General features: G+C 39.5%; 1 protein-coding gene across 1 annotated transcript in view; it reads right to left on the bottom strand.

Annotated features, from left to right (window-relative positions):
* Positions 1–14,354, bottom strand: part of LOC104616080 (protein unc-13 homolog B-like) — a gene marked incomplete at both ends in the record, with an annotated part of 55,607 nt that overhangs the window by 20,897 nt on the left and 20,356 nt on the right. The gene's annotated exons all lie outside the window — the stretch shown is intronic.

Raw genomic sequence — 14,354 nt, 5'->3', positions numbered from 1 at the left:
AATTATTACAGGTGGCTGGATGAACGCACTTTCAGAAGAGTTTTTGTTGTTTTAAGGTCCCAATGTACAGCAGGAGCTCCTCTCAAAAGGTTGCATTCAGTTAAAATTGCCTCCTGCTTTTCTAGCAGTGATGTATCATCTGCTGTTGGGAGCTGAGGTCTAGTCGCTAAGCTCAGTTATCCTCCACAAACTTGGGCAAAAACTTGGACAAAAGCAGTAAGTGCACAACACTCAGGCACCCAGGAAAGAGGAGGTTCATGTAAGGTTCTGTACTGTAAAACCCACACTACTTCTCCAAAATAAGCCACCAAGCTTCTCACAGCTTTTGACTATTTTTAAAACATCAGAAGAGAAGAAAGTGTACTAACTCAAGGAATGACTTCCAGTCCAAATCCAGAAGGTATCTCTGCCAGCTCCACACCAGACCCTTTGTAACTCACCTTCCCCACCCTCCATCCATTTAAATTCCTTTTCACAATAGCTGCCAACAACTTCTTTCCTTAAGTCTCAGACCCCAATACTCCATCGTCTACTGAACCATGGTCACTTCTGACAATTATGTACACTTTCTGAAATCTTAAAATTAAAATACATAGCAGTTTAAAGAGGACTACTGAAGCAACAAAGAAGAGAAAAAAAATATCTCAAAAGGACGTGGGGCATTTTTTTTAGGCTTTTCTATAGCTTTCCATGCTAAAAATTCAAAAGCTTTTGAGCAATGATTTAAGGGCAACTTTGCAGGTCATTAGTCCATCCTGTTGCTCTCACCACTTAAAAATACACTTGAAATTTGTGTTAATTTTAAGACAGCAAGTATTCAGTCTTTGGTTTGAGAGCCTTCATAACCTTGTTTTTCCCACTTAAAAATACTTTATACTGCTGAAACACTCAACAGTCAAGAACTGGACTGACAGTCTGAAGTGCAAAGACTGCCTTGAACATCTATACTGCTTCTTTAAGTCTTTACCTTTCCTAAAATGAAACTAGGTCAGCAGCACAAGATGTCCCTTTTCTGAAGCACTCTGCCCAACTAGCAAGGCACCAGGCTGCAAGTGCTCTTCTTGCAAGAAGCTCTCACCAGGAAAAGGTCTTCCAGCTACCAACATGCTGTTTCTGCTGCTTCCTTCTCAGTTGCTGTTGTAAGTTTACAATTAGAAGTATATTTTTCATTACATCAACAAGCTAATGGAGTTCACATGGTAACATCATCAACACTGGCCCAAGCCTGCCTATAAGGATGCTAACATGATTTCAAAGAGGACAGCACAGGAAGGATGAAGTAGAGGGAGGGAGAGAGCTCCATGAATACAAGCACCTTTTAAAACAAAAACACCACACATCAACACTGCATCTCAGATAAACAGGAGAAACACCCTCCACACAACCCTCCTAAATCTCTGACTGACCAATGCCTAAGTACTCCATTTCCCTCTCAAACACACAAAATTGAGGAATAAAAGAAAGCTATTTAGGACACTAATCTTTGTTTTAGTAGCATGCAAAAGTTTAGCTAATTCTCAGTTATCCTATCATACCTCTGAAAATAACCCCAAACAATTGAGACATCCAACACTGACAGCATGAGGAAGCTGGTCAACACTATTGATGCCCAAAGAACTTATGGTCTGGTCAAAGGCAGGGAACAACGAGGACAAAACATATTGTGGGAGGAGAAACTGGGAAGTCACTGGTGGAAGACTTCTAAAATGCAGAACAGGTCCATGTGTGAAATGCCCCGTAACATTAACTGGGCATTACACTGAAGTTACTTGGCTGCAGTAAGAGTGTCTGCTCCAAAGTCCATTTTGTTAAAAATGGGAAAGCATGAGGCAGAATATCGTCCCTGCTGGCAGTAGTCACAGTCACCTTTCTTTGCATGCCCCCCCTCAGCAACACACTCACTCTTCTTTTTTTGACACAGGAAACAGACAGATCTGTTTTAAGACCAATAGATCAATCTTTGGAGGTCCTACAGCTGGTAAAAGCCATGCACTGCAGCTTAAGCATGTTCCTGCCTGTTGGAACTTCTGGGCCTTTCAGAAAGTGAAGACACTTCATGCACATTTTCTGGAAAAATTAACAAAAAAACATTGAGCTGTGTGGCCTCTGCAAGAGCTCACACACCACCCTTCAGACATGGGCATCAGCTCTACGTATCACAGACAGCTGCGGTATCTGAGTTTACTCTTCCAAGGCTGGTAAGCACTAGTTAAAGAAAAGCCCCACCACTTTTGCCATAATACTGTCTCACTGAGCTTGAATATGCTACAATACATACAACCCTTCTGTCACACTGGTGTCCACCAGCCATTTCTGCTCTCAGATTTGCTCCTACTTGTAGTATTTGGAATTTCTGTGATCACTTCCAGCATATCTTTGAAAACAATCACTACAGATTCCCTTGTGTTTTTCAGTTACTCCAAACATTGACTTGGGGTTATATGAGTATGAAGACCATCACAAAAGAAGGGCACAAGCAGAAAAATGGAATCACCTTTACAGGAAAAGAATAACAGCCCAATTCTGCCTTCTAATCCTCAAATCCCAGTAAAAGCACAAGCAACTCATTTAAAACATGGCCAGAACAAAACTAAACAGTGATAAAAAACGGACAGTCATCCATGCAGATATGAAGGTTCTGTGAAAGTAAAACAAAATATAATGGAACAGATTTTCTATATGCATGAATATTTCCACTTTCCTTGTACTGGAGCATGCTGCATCACTATAGGATCAGAAAACTTGCAAGAAATCAAACTGTTACGTACTCAGCTGCTCTCCCCATCCGAAATAACTCCAGTTGCCTGCATGTAACACAAATGGCAGCAAAGAATAGGAATGGAAAAAGAAAGCTTAGAAAAACAAACCACAAGCATATTTTTCATGATTTGAAAATGCCTCTTAAGATTGAGAGCTTCAAAATATAAGAGTTTTTTTTTCATTATAAATACAACATTAAATTTATTTTGGAGCTTACTCTTCACTGTCCAGTTTGTTTGTAAGACATTCTGAAGATTAAGATCACTATAAGCCCTAGGAATAATTAAGCAATCATGCATTTACTAACACAAGTAGACAAAATATTTACCAACACACTACTTAACAAGAGCAGTTAAATACTGTAATTCCTACTACACACGTTATCAGGATTACAGACAGATTGCCCCAGAAACCAGACTCCAGTTAAGAGTAGTGTCTGATTCTAGACTGAACTGTGCAAGTCAAGTGGCAAAAGTTGCTTCATACTTCCATTTCTATCCTCTTTCCAGAACAAAGGTAACTCAGTGATGAAAGCACCACACCAGTAATAACAGTGGGCAAAACTACCTTTGTACATGTAACACAGCATTAAGTGAAGTGTGCTTTCTTAGCTAGACACACACAGCGGTACAAAACTTCGGAGTTCTCACAGCATCCTAAGGATGCAAATAGTCATGGGTTAATCCTACAACAGTAAGCAAATCTCTCCATGTTAAATTAAAGATGACAACAAATCCACGCTAAAGGTAAAACTGCATGTTGGTAAGACAGCCACATTATTACTTAGTAATATCAATGTTGTCACCCCAAGGTCATACTCAGTATGACAGAGGCAACAAACAACATAAAACACTCAAAGCAACTTGGAAGCATGCACACAACTTTCAACTCCAAGAAAAGCTTCAGAACCAGCATTTCTAGAAGATAGTGTGTAAAAAATTGTTTAAAAAGTGAAGTCTAGGGGAGTGTTGATATGTAAGTGCAGCAGGTAATAAATAAATCCTTCACACAGCAGGCAAAGAACAAGCAAGAGCTTCCAATCCTGGCTAGCAGCCTCATCTCGAGCTACCAGACAGGCACACATTTCCAGGAAGGGGAACAAATCTCTTCCCCTGCCCTCATTAACAAAGTTAGAATGGGCTAGTTCTTCCTTTTAGTTAAAATTGCAAAAAATAGTCTTGTGGTAATTTTTTAGGACAAAGATTTTTTTCTCCCCCTCCCCCCTCCCCGAACTAGCTAAGCAGTAATTGGTTCTGGCGAGTAACTCTGCTTCCCATGTCTTTACTCCCTATGCACATGTACTACAGCAGGGCTCTGATGCCATTTTAATTCTGTGGGGGGAAAAAAGGAGAGCAGTAAAAAAAAAACCCAACATATGTGGACTTCCCCAAGAAAAAGAAAAAAGAAAAAAAAAGGGCGGAAATCAGAGTTTAATCCTCTCTCCTTATCTGGGAACTAATGGTGCATCAAAGCTACAACCAGTTGTTCCTTCCTTCTCAGACATAAAAGGTTTACAAAGCAATGCAGTTCCCCAGATTCATCTTGGTATTTGCAGGGTTCCTGGACTCTCTGCTCTCACACACATATTGTGCTTTGCACAGCCATAGCTCAAGTTTTAGCAGCACTTCTATTATCTAGTAGAGCTTCAAAGATATGTCATTCCCTTCCGACTCCTACAGGAGTAGTTGGAGGGGAAAAAAAAGCAACATATGTATGTTTGCTTTGGTCATTAAATGAAGCAGCGCTGACCAAGTATGTGCATGGAACAAATTTAATTACATTTTTACTGGGTTGATTTAGAACAAACCACATATTAAACTGTATAATAATGATTTAATAGTGAATACATGCAGTTTCCATGGAGTATAAAAGGGTTACTCTTCTCTTGTCTACAGGAATAACAAAAATTTTTTTCTTGTTTACAGAACTTAACAAGTGAGAAAAACTGAAGTCCATAGAGTCAAGCACCAGCAGACTACAGTCCAAGACACCACAAACACAGCCTCTCTGGTCCACAGCAGCAAGTGTGACAAGCCACCACTGGGACAATGCATCTGAGCCAGCCATGCTGTCAAGATGATATACCCAGATGCCGCAGAAGCCTGCCAGCATCCACCAGCCAGTGTTTATATGACCCTGACCAGAGTGCTGTCATCTCAGGCTTGTTTTTTGCAACAGAAATCCATGGATTGCCTAATGATCAGCTTTGACAGAGGCCTGAGTCTTCTCCAGGGGAAAAGAGGAGAAAGAGGAACACACAACCAAGCTGGCAAAGAAAACAGAAGTAAAATATGTGGTAGAGATGTGAAGGGGAGACAACCAGAAGAAAGGGTACAGAAACAAGATGCAAGGAGAGCAGAAGCATCACAGGGGGGACATAGGGAGAGGACTGAGGAAGAAGAGCAAGAAGTTGACAGAAATCTGCACTGAGCTTTAATTTGCTGTAATAAATAATTCACATTAAAGAGAAGACAATTTCCTATTAATGTATAAGTCAAACAATAACTTTTGCATATCTCATTCCTGAAAATCTCATTCCACTAACACATAAGACAGCAACCTCAGCACTTTCTTCCATCAAAAGATTCCTACCTCAGGTAAATGGCAAGAGGGAAAGAAAGCCAACGTTCAGGCATTTGCAGCCTGGATTACCATTAAAGATCCAGAAAAACTCTGCAGTGGCACAACATTACTCCACTTAAACTACCTGCTAGTTAAACCCATTTCATTATTCACAAATGAATGCATATGTAACATCCCAAAGTAACTGGAGAATAAATATCAGAAGATACTGTAAATTTCCAAAAACAGTATACAAATCAGAAAAACTACAGAGGAAAAGGAGCTTGCCTGTCCCGCACCCTTTTCCCAAAGATAAAAATCCCAGACTGACAGCCTCTGCACAAACCTCTGCAAAAACCACAATAATCTGCACAGAGGGAATGAGTGGGTCTTTAAGGGAAGACAGTAAACCTGACCCCAGAAACCAGCTCAGACCATTCTTAGTCCTTGTTTCAATGACAAACACTGTTCTGATGGTTGGCACACTACTCACAGTTTCAAATGGCAACAAGGAGAAAACCACCAAGCATTGAAAATAAGCCCTGCAGTTACAAGGTCTGTCCTTGCAGTAGAAACACTGCCACCTCTTATAGACAAGAGTCCTCAAACTGACAGTGATATTCCTGAGCCAGCTAGTTACCTGCCTACCTTACTGCTACCAAGTTGCTTATGAACAGCCTGAAGACCCCACAAACTTTCAAAAGTAGATTAGAAACTCTTATTTCATAGAGTAATAGAATCTTTGGGTTTAAAGGGACCTTTTAAGGCCATCTAGTCCAACCCCCCTGCAGAAAGCAGGGACATCTTCAAGTAGATCAGGTTGCTCAGAGCCCCATCCAACCTGACCTGGAATGTTCCCAGGGATGGGGCATCTACCACCTCTCTGGGCAACCTGGGCCAGTGTTTCACCCACCCATATTGTCAAAAATTGCTTCTTTATATCTAGCCTCAGCCTCTTTTAGTTTAAAAACCATTACCCCTTGCCTTAAGACAAAGAACAGCTGATGCTAGGCAGGGCATGGTGGAGAAATGAGCAGCTGCCTTTAGACACCAGCTCCTTACCCTCTAAGTTTTCTCACATTGACAATTGGGCTCTTGGCTAACCAGGGCACGCTGCAACTAGAGACTAACTAGGAAGACAACGCTGCAGAAGCAAACAGAAAGAGATGCAATAACAGAGGGTAAGGGATTTTCAGCTGGAATCTCAAAACTCCACTTTTGTTTGTTTTTCCTAACACCCACTTCACTTCAGCATCTAACATTTTTGTTAAAAGTTGAATTTATTAAGGATTCAACACATATGCTGCTTCATTTAAGATTCAGGAGCTAACAGTATATATCTCAGTCCTTCAGCATAATCACAGAAGACCTGGGCTGACAGTCTTGATATTTTGAAGGTTAATGAAAACAGAATTTCTTTTTAGTCTTTTCAAGTTGTTTTTCTGCTTCATGAAAGTAATATGCATAACCTTAATTTGTTAAGAAAAAAATCCCTTCCAGATCACCTTTAGGAACAAATTTAAGCCTGTACAAACTTGAACTGAAAACACCAAGAAGTGCACACAGATGGAAAATGGAAAGTTTTAATTCTAAAAACATACAACAACACACATTAACACTGGAATAGATGATACAGACAAGTCAGACTAGTTACTCTGTGTGCTCTTAAATATCGACAGTGTGTATCTCTGTTATCACATTATTTTGTATTCATAAGTTTCACTACTCAAAAAATTAGGTTTCATATAAACCTCCAATTAAGGACTAAGCAATGCCAGCAGCCTGGTGCCTTGGAAGCTACAGCAGTGCCTTGGAAGCTACAGCATTCTTGTCATTAACACATTTTATAAAGCACATCTAAGTTCCCACAGTTAGCTGAACATAACATATGCTCATTCTGTGTCTCAATTATGCAACTATTCAAGGAGGAACTCCTCCTCCTCACTTCACACTGTCAAGCCTTGATCAGCAGGGACACTGTAGAAAAGCAGAATTTTCCAAAATTTTAATGCAGTCTAATTTGATTGCCTGCGTGCCATTTTGTTTCATTTCTGTTTACAAGTCTCAGAGTGGCTGGGACATACTATCCCCATCAGAACATTATTGTTTACTACTGTCCACTGCTTACAGTCATGCTGATAAATTATTTAATCCTCCTGTTATATCCCATGCTCAGCAAAGACAGAGAGCATCTAAACAAGTTTATAAAAGTAAACAGAGCTCAGGAAATTACACTATATTTGGTGCTGATGAAGTACTGTTTATAGAATACAAACAGAGCTGGGAAGGTCCTGGTCAGTTCATTCTTCTAGGTTTAGTAAATCCCCTTTTCCCCTGGATAAGGCCCTCAACACAACGCACACAAGTCTCAGATTCCATAAAAGTGTACATTCTTCCATTTATTCAATTTACTTCCCAAAATAAAATGTGCTTTTTTTAGTGGAATAAACATCTAAAATACAAAACAAACGTTTAATATCTTTTTAGAACAAAGTCAAGTTTTCAGTAAGCAGAATGACCAAGAGGGTTTCATATCAAATACCACCGTTTCCAGGTCAGTTTTAGAACATCACAGATGAAAACTAAGACCTCTGCACAAAAGGAGATGAGAAAGCACAGGAGGGAAATGAGCTAGAGTGAGGTAATAGAGACAAGAACAGGGCTTACAGTACGACGCTGGAGTACTCTCCTTGCTCACTCCTCCCTCTTTTTCACCACATTTTCTCTAGTTTAGCATTCAGCTTATGCTGAAATTTTGGAGCATTTTATTTCACTACATGAAATGGCCCTTCTGTCCACCTTTACTATGGCTAAACAAAATCAGACTGAGAGATGAGAATTTAAGCAGGGCTTAATCACCATCAAATCATTGAGCATCCACTAAGTTATTAAAAACTTGAGCAACTCATTAATAACTATACTAAAAAGAGGCAGGCAGAGTGCTGCTTAATTTTGTCTACAATGGAAAAACTGTAATACTTCTATCACTGCACTCATACCTAACATAGCTGTATCATCCTACAAATTTCTGGGCTACCAAGTCATAAAGACTGTTTGGCTAAGGGATGTAAACACAAGAACCAACAGAATTTTTATATACTCCTCACGAGATACAATTTTGGACTGGAGTAGAGTACCTAACATTACCTATCTGCATAATAGCAAAGAGGAATATGTACAGCAGCTGAGATAATAAAGATTTAGTGCCTTTTTTCCTTCTGATTTTCAGTCTTGGACTTTCAGTACAGGCCTCATTGCTCAAGGACATATTTATGGCTTGTGATAAAGCTGAGCAATAGTTTTTCTATCAGTTTAAAATCTTTAATCTACTTTTTTAAAAGGTTATATTCCACTGTGGTAACAAAATTCAAATTAATGTCATAGCAATAATGGAAAATTAAAGGATGACTAACACAGTTTCAGAGGCCTTAAAAAAATCCCCAGTAGAAAAAAAAAAAAACATTATGAAGAGCACTAAACAAACTATGAAATCTAGAGTGATTAACTGAGCATTTACTTGTTTTGATCACTGCTTATAGAGAAACATGTCAGTATCAGCAGTGTTAAGCACTTCAGGAAGAACTTTAGGTTTACATGAAAGTCAAAGCTTTATTTCCTTGTCAACACCTTTCAGAATACAGTACGTACTCTAGGAAAACAACATCTAACAAAGCACATTTAGACGATCAGCAGCAAAGCCACAGATCTGCTCCCCTCTAGAGTTCAGCAGTAAGTCAAACTTTGTTACTGTATAAATCTTCTAACATAGCCAGTATTTTTAACTTCCATTTGCTGAGTAGTTTGCCTTAGACATATCCAGGCCTGAAGTAGCAGCTTTATCCTAAAAATGCAGGCAGACATTTTAGAGTAAGACCCTGAATTTGCATTCCTTTGAGCAGATCTAGCATGCCTTCAGCCAACCCAGGCAAAGCCACAAGAAAACAAGTGTCCCAGATGGGATTTATCCTAAACAAAGAGAAACAGGAGCTGCCAGTCACCCAGAGACAGAGAGGCCAAGGAACTCACTTGCTCAAGCTGTCGCAAACTTGCACAAAACAACATGGTTTCACTTGTACAGACCAGAGTAGTTTTTCCTCCGCCTAGCTAAATTAAAAAAAAAAAAAAAAAAAAAAAAGTAATTCGTCATTCACGTGCCCTGTTTTGAATTACGCTGAACATTTTTTGAGGACTGTTGTAAACCTTACTGTTTGCACTGTGGCCAGTAGTTTTACTCTCACAAGTAGCACAGCTGCAGGATCTTTAATGTCGCCTACCCTTGAAAAGGGTAAAATAATCACTACCCTCTTCCTTACTCTTCCCAAAATGGCACGGTCTAGAGATACTGTAGGTAGCTGCTGACCTCTGTTGTTTCTAAGTGCAGAAGCAGGCTGGCAACCAGAACAAAAACAGCAAGAATCTAGATATATAGTATACATATCTACAGCAACGAGGGTAGTATCACCTCCCAGCAATTGCAAGCAGACTGCTGCCTGCACTATTACAGATCATACATCTCTATGAAAAATTAAGACTGTCAAGTTGTGGCCTGCTTAAAAGCATTTTGACGCTGCCTAGCCTTGAGAGCCCGGTATAGCAGATAGCTTTTTTATACATACTGTTACCAAAAAGAAAAAAAAAAACACCTCTTCATAGGATGTCATTTCAGCATATTTGCTGCCATAGGGTCAGTTCACTCAGTTGAACACTGGTGGATGGCAGCCAACATCTTTGGCTAGAATAAACCAGAGGATTGAACAACAGCACAAGATGGCATGCTCAAACGAGTGCACATGTAACCTTGCATGGCTATGACTTCATTCCATGAAAACAGGCTGCAATGCATATCCTGCCAAGTAAGCTCTTTAGGCACGAGCTTTCCCCAGCTGCCTTGGACCCACAGCCTGCCCAGATCTGTGCACTCAGTGCCACTGCTTCTGCTAGAACCATACCACCTGTGCTGTGGAAACCCTAGCAGCCCAGTGTGATAGCCCCAACCCAACGGCACATGCTAGCGTCCGCACTGCAGCACCCTAAACACAAAACTGGTGTGGATGTTATCAGAGCTTGCTGGGGAGCTGGGGCAGGTAAGGCAGCCATCTGTTTTTTTGGCAGACAAAACTCCTCGTCAGTGCCATGGAAAGCACTGTAATCTCAGCACTACAGTCAGTCTATGCAGAAGAATGCACATGCCTTCCTGATGCATCAATGGAATTTGAGCTCCTAAAAAAAGAACTAATGAGCATCAGGAATGAAACCTCCCAAAGTCAGACTTTGGTACTTTTGAAATAGTGGTGAATATGTAGATGTTAGCAGAATTTTTCCTTACACATTTTGCAGAAATAAATTCCTTCAAGTATTAGTGAGAAAAGAAGGGTCAACCCAACAAAGTGATCTGGCATCGAGTGACACCCATTCCTATAATGTGTATAAAATGTTTTGCCAGCTTTTAAGTAGTTAAAAGATTGCTTACGTATCTACAACAAAGCTGTAGCATTTTTTTTTCATGCACGCATGTGCACACACACATTCCAGGTAGCATTTAGGTTTCCTTCTTATTCTCCTGGAAGAGACGTCTTACTTCTTTCTCTCTGATCTGCTGGCAGACCAAGCACAGGCTAGCTTTGGTTCTTTTTTGCTGGTATAACAGCGTATCAGAAAAGCTATTTCTTTCCTTGTTGCACCAACTCACAATCCAGAGCCAAGCAACAAATTTACCTTCTTCTGGATTAAAAAAAGAAACCGAACAAAATTCACAATAAAAACAACTAAACCACCCACAAACCACAGCCCTAGACAGGGATTTTACAGAGCAAAAGACATGCAAGACAGAACTATGGTGTGCTGTAGTCTATTAGGGTCTTACTGTGAAAAGAACACCACCACAGACTCAAGGAAGTGGAAGAAAAAAACACATGCGGAGAAGGGAGGACAAAGCATTCTCAGAAAGATTTTCAAAGATAAGAGGACAGACATAACTGGTTGATTCAGTGGCACTTAGGTTATCTTCTCTGAGAATCATACTGAACAAACCTGCTCTCTTCCAGACTTGTAAACTCCCTAACAAAAAGTAGGGCAGTATTCACAGCATTTCACTTAAAGACGACTACCAAATTTTTTTCACAAAGATACAGAATACTTTTCTCTTACCAGTTTGCACAGTGACTGCCCCAAGTCAGAGCTGTGTTTAAAATACTGACAGAGTGACTCATTTATGGATTATAATGGACTTTATGTTGCCAGAAATGATCTTGAGCATACAAGGAAAATAAAACTATACCTACCACAATAAATCACTTAGAACTTACTGACTCAATGAATGCCAAAGTAATCAAATAACATTTTTTCAATCTGCTTAATTGAAAGTGAATTTCCAGACAATAAAAGCTTCCTTTCTTTTTAATTTCAGGTTGCAGATAAAAGCCAATATGAGGATGATGCAGTTATCCAACAATGAGCTACCAGGAAATTAAGAATTATGATTACATTTAATAGAAATGCAAACAGAACTGGATCCATGGGCACTATAGTGCTTTGTTTATTGCTTGGGATCACTGAAGGTTAAATCAATTAGAAGCATGTCATTTTTGTGGAGAAATATATAGGGAAGAAGTTGGGAAGTAAAAATGAAATGGCTAAGTATGGTGAAGGAAGAGGCAGGAAGTGCCAAAGTAAGTAGGGCTTAGAAGTGACTGCATGTACTAGAACAGACCCACCTGCTTCATTTAAGAACTGGTAGGAAGCCCAAATCCTGCATTACCTCAGAAACCATGGGTCATATTTTTCTAATAACAAAGCAGCATCTGTGTCTGTGAAAGTGGGCCTGAAAGCTCCATAACCTCTGCAAAAATTTGAGCACCTAGTCTGGGCTGAGATTTCCTATGGCAACACACAAGGCAGCAGCCCGTATGTGACCAGAGATGAAAACCCACCCGCAGAGATCAGATGTTGCCTTTCATACATGGCCCAGATCTCTTCTTTCACATCCCGCTCCAACCTTCTCCCCCCGTCTTCTCAGGGGAGGTAACAGAACAAGTTGTATCCATGCAGGAGATGGGGAAAGAACCATGAGAAAAGGTGGTTTGAGAAACGGAACGGACATGTGTGGAAAATACAGAAGCAGAACAGGTTGAAAGTTTAACCTAATTTTAGCATTTAAGGACATGTATTTCCTTATTTAATGAACCTGGCCCTGCCTGCTGGAGTAGGATTTTCTCTAGCAAGAACAAAGAAACCAGAAGACTCTTCTGAGAGCTGCAAGAGGGCAAGCAGGACACCTGTGGCATGTGCAGTTATACCGTTATTTCTTGAAATGCAAGCTATATGAAGTGTTTTGCTGCACTTCTGGTCTATAGTGCATGAGGTTTTAAGATAACTTCATATTTTTTAGGACTTGGGGAGATACTCTCATGGGGCAAAAACTATTCATACTGAGAAGGTTTTTTGCTCCTTCTAGATACTTAGTGTGATGTCCAGCTGATTGTGTCCTGCTCCCAGCAGTGACTGCATCTCATGTAGCACATGGTGATCGAAAATTGGATGAGTCTTACAAATGTTCTTGAGGATATTTTTATTATATCTAAAAATATATCTATCAATTATTTACCCACATGGTAAGTAAGAACACTCCATACTCAACATGTTTTAGGTGAGGGAAAGACATCCATCCCCACTCCTATGTAAAAGGCGGTTGAGCTCCTGCATCATAGACAAAGGTCAGGTCAGCTTTCAATAGAGACACAATAAATGCATCTTCTGGATTGAATTCTTGAGTTCCGAAGGATGTGCTGCATTCAGGCAAGCTTACAATTCTTATGCACAGATTGATGTAGGCAGAGTTCATTTTCAAAAGTACTTCTACATTAAATGTCTACTTTATAGTTGTCCATGTAAATAATTAGATATTCATAGATGTTGGATACTTGCAGGCAGTAGATAAGCAAAAGTACATGTAGTGCCACAAGCTTTATTGAATTACTAGAAAATTCTTAAATACATTAACCACATACTGCTATGAAATATTTAACATCAATTCTAATGAGTGTTTTAATCCCATGAACGATTAAATTAATTCTTATGCAGTATTAATTGTTCAAACCAGGGGCTTTCAATTAATTACTGTAAAAGGTCACTTTCTAGCAAGATGCAGGCTGTTAACAGGCAACACAAAAAGAGCAGCTGCAGTTCTACTTTTTATTTGCAAGAGCCAAGTTGGTCCTCCAGGGAAGAAACCAGCTACAAGAGCTTGAGGATGTAAAAGCACCATGCTGTTCACAGAAGCATTCCTCCTAATTTACCCATACATCCCAATACTTAGAAGAGTCAATCAAATCAGCCTCTCTTGAACAAAAGCAAAGTCCAGGGCACATAGCCAGGAACGTAATTTCAGCAAGTAACATATTCATGTCTTGGACACTTCGTATTAGACTGCTTTTCTTTGATCTTTTGACATTAGGGGTTCTGCACACTCTGCTAGGATGATTTAGTCAAATACTAATTTCTCCAACAACTTTTCTTATTTGTAGGCCTTACAAAGCAACTGTACCCTTCTGACTATTTAGAAACAAACAAACAAAAAAGTGCTTTATTCTTTACATATATTCTCTTCAAAAAAATGGGAGGACACATTTGGTATTACCTAGGATACCACTGCTGGAGTACTTTCATGTAGCTTTGTACATGTTCCAGCTACACAACACATTCAGATTTCCTAGGCAATTAGTTAATGTCCATGTTTTGTTGAAGATAGTTTTAAGATAACGTAATAGTACATAGATAAATTAATTCTACTCAAAAAAAGGTAAACAGTAATTCACATTTCCTAATGTTAACAGTTTTATAGAGATCCTATAATCAGGCTAATGGATAAACAGCCTGCAAAGAGTAATATGCACATCTTATGGGATTTGAAGCAGAGGGTAAAAGATTTGTTTAAATTATGAGACTTGAATTTTATTAATGTTGTTGCCAAAAGTAGATAAGACATTCATAAGACATCACTGAGCTTTGATCTACTGTACGTTAAAAGCAGTGTT

Source organism: Phaethon lepturus, unplaced genomic scaffold (genome assembly GCF_000687285.1).
Source record: "Phaethon lepturus isolate BGI_N335 unplaced genomic scaffold, ASM68728v1 scaffold21365, whole genome shotgun sequence".
In the NCBI taxonomy this organism is placed as follows: domain Eukaryota; kingdom Metazoa; phylum Chordata; class Aves; order Phaethontiformes; family Phaethontidae; genus Phaethon; species Phaethon lepturus.
This window is presented reverse-complemented; position numbering and strand designations above follow the sequence as displayed.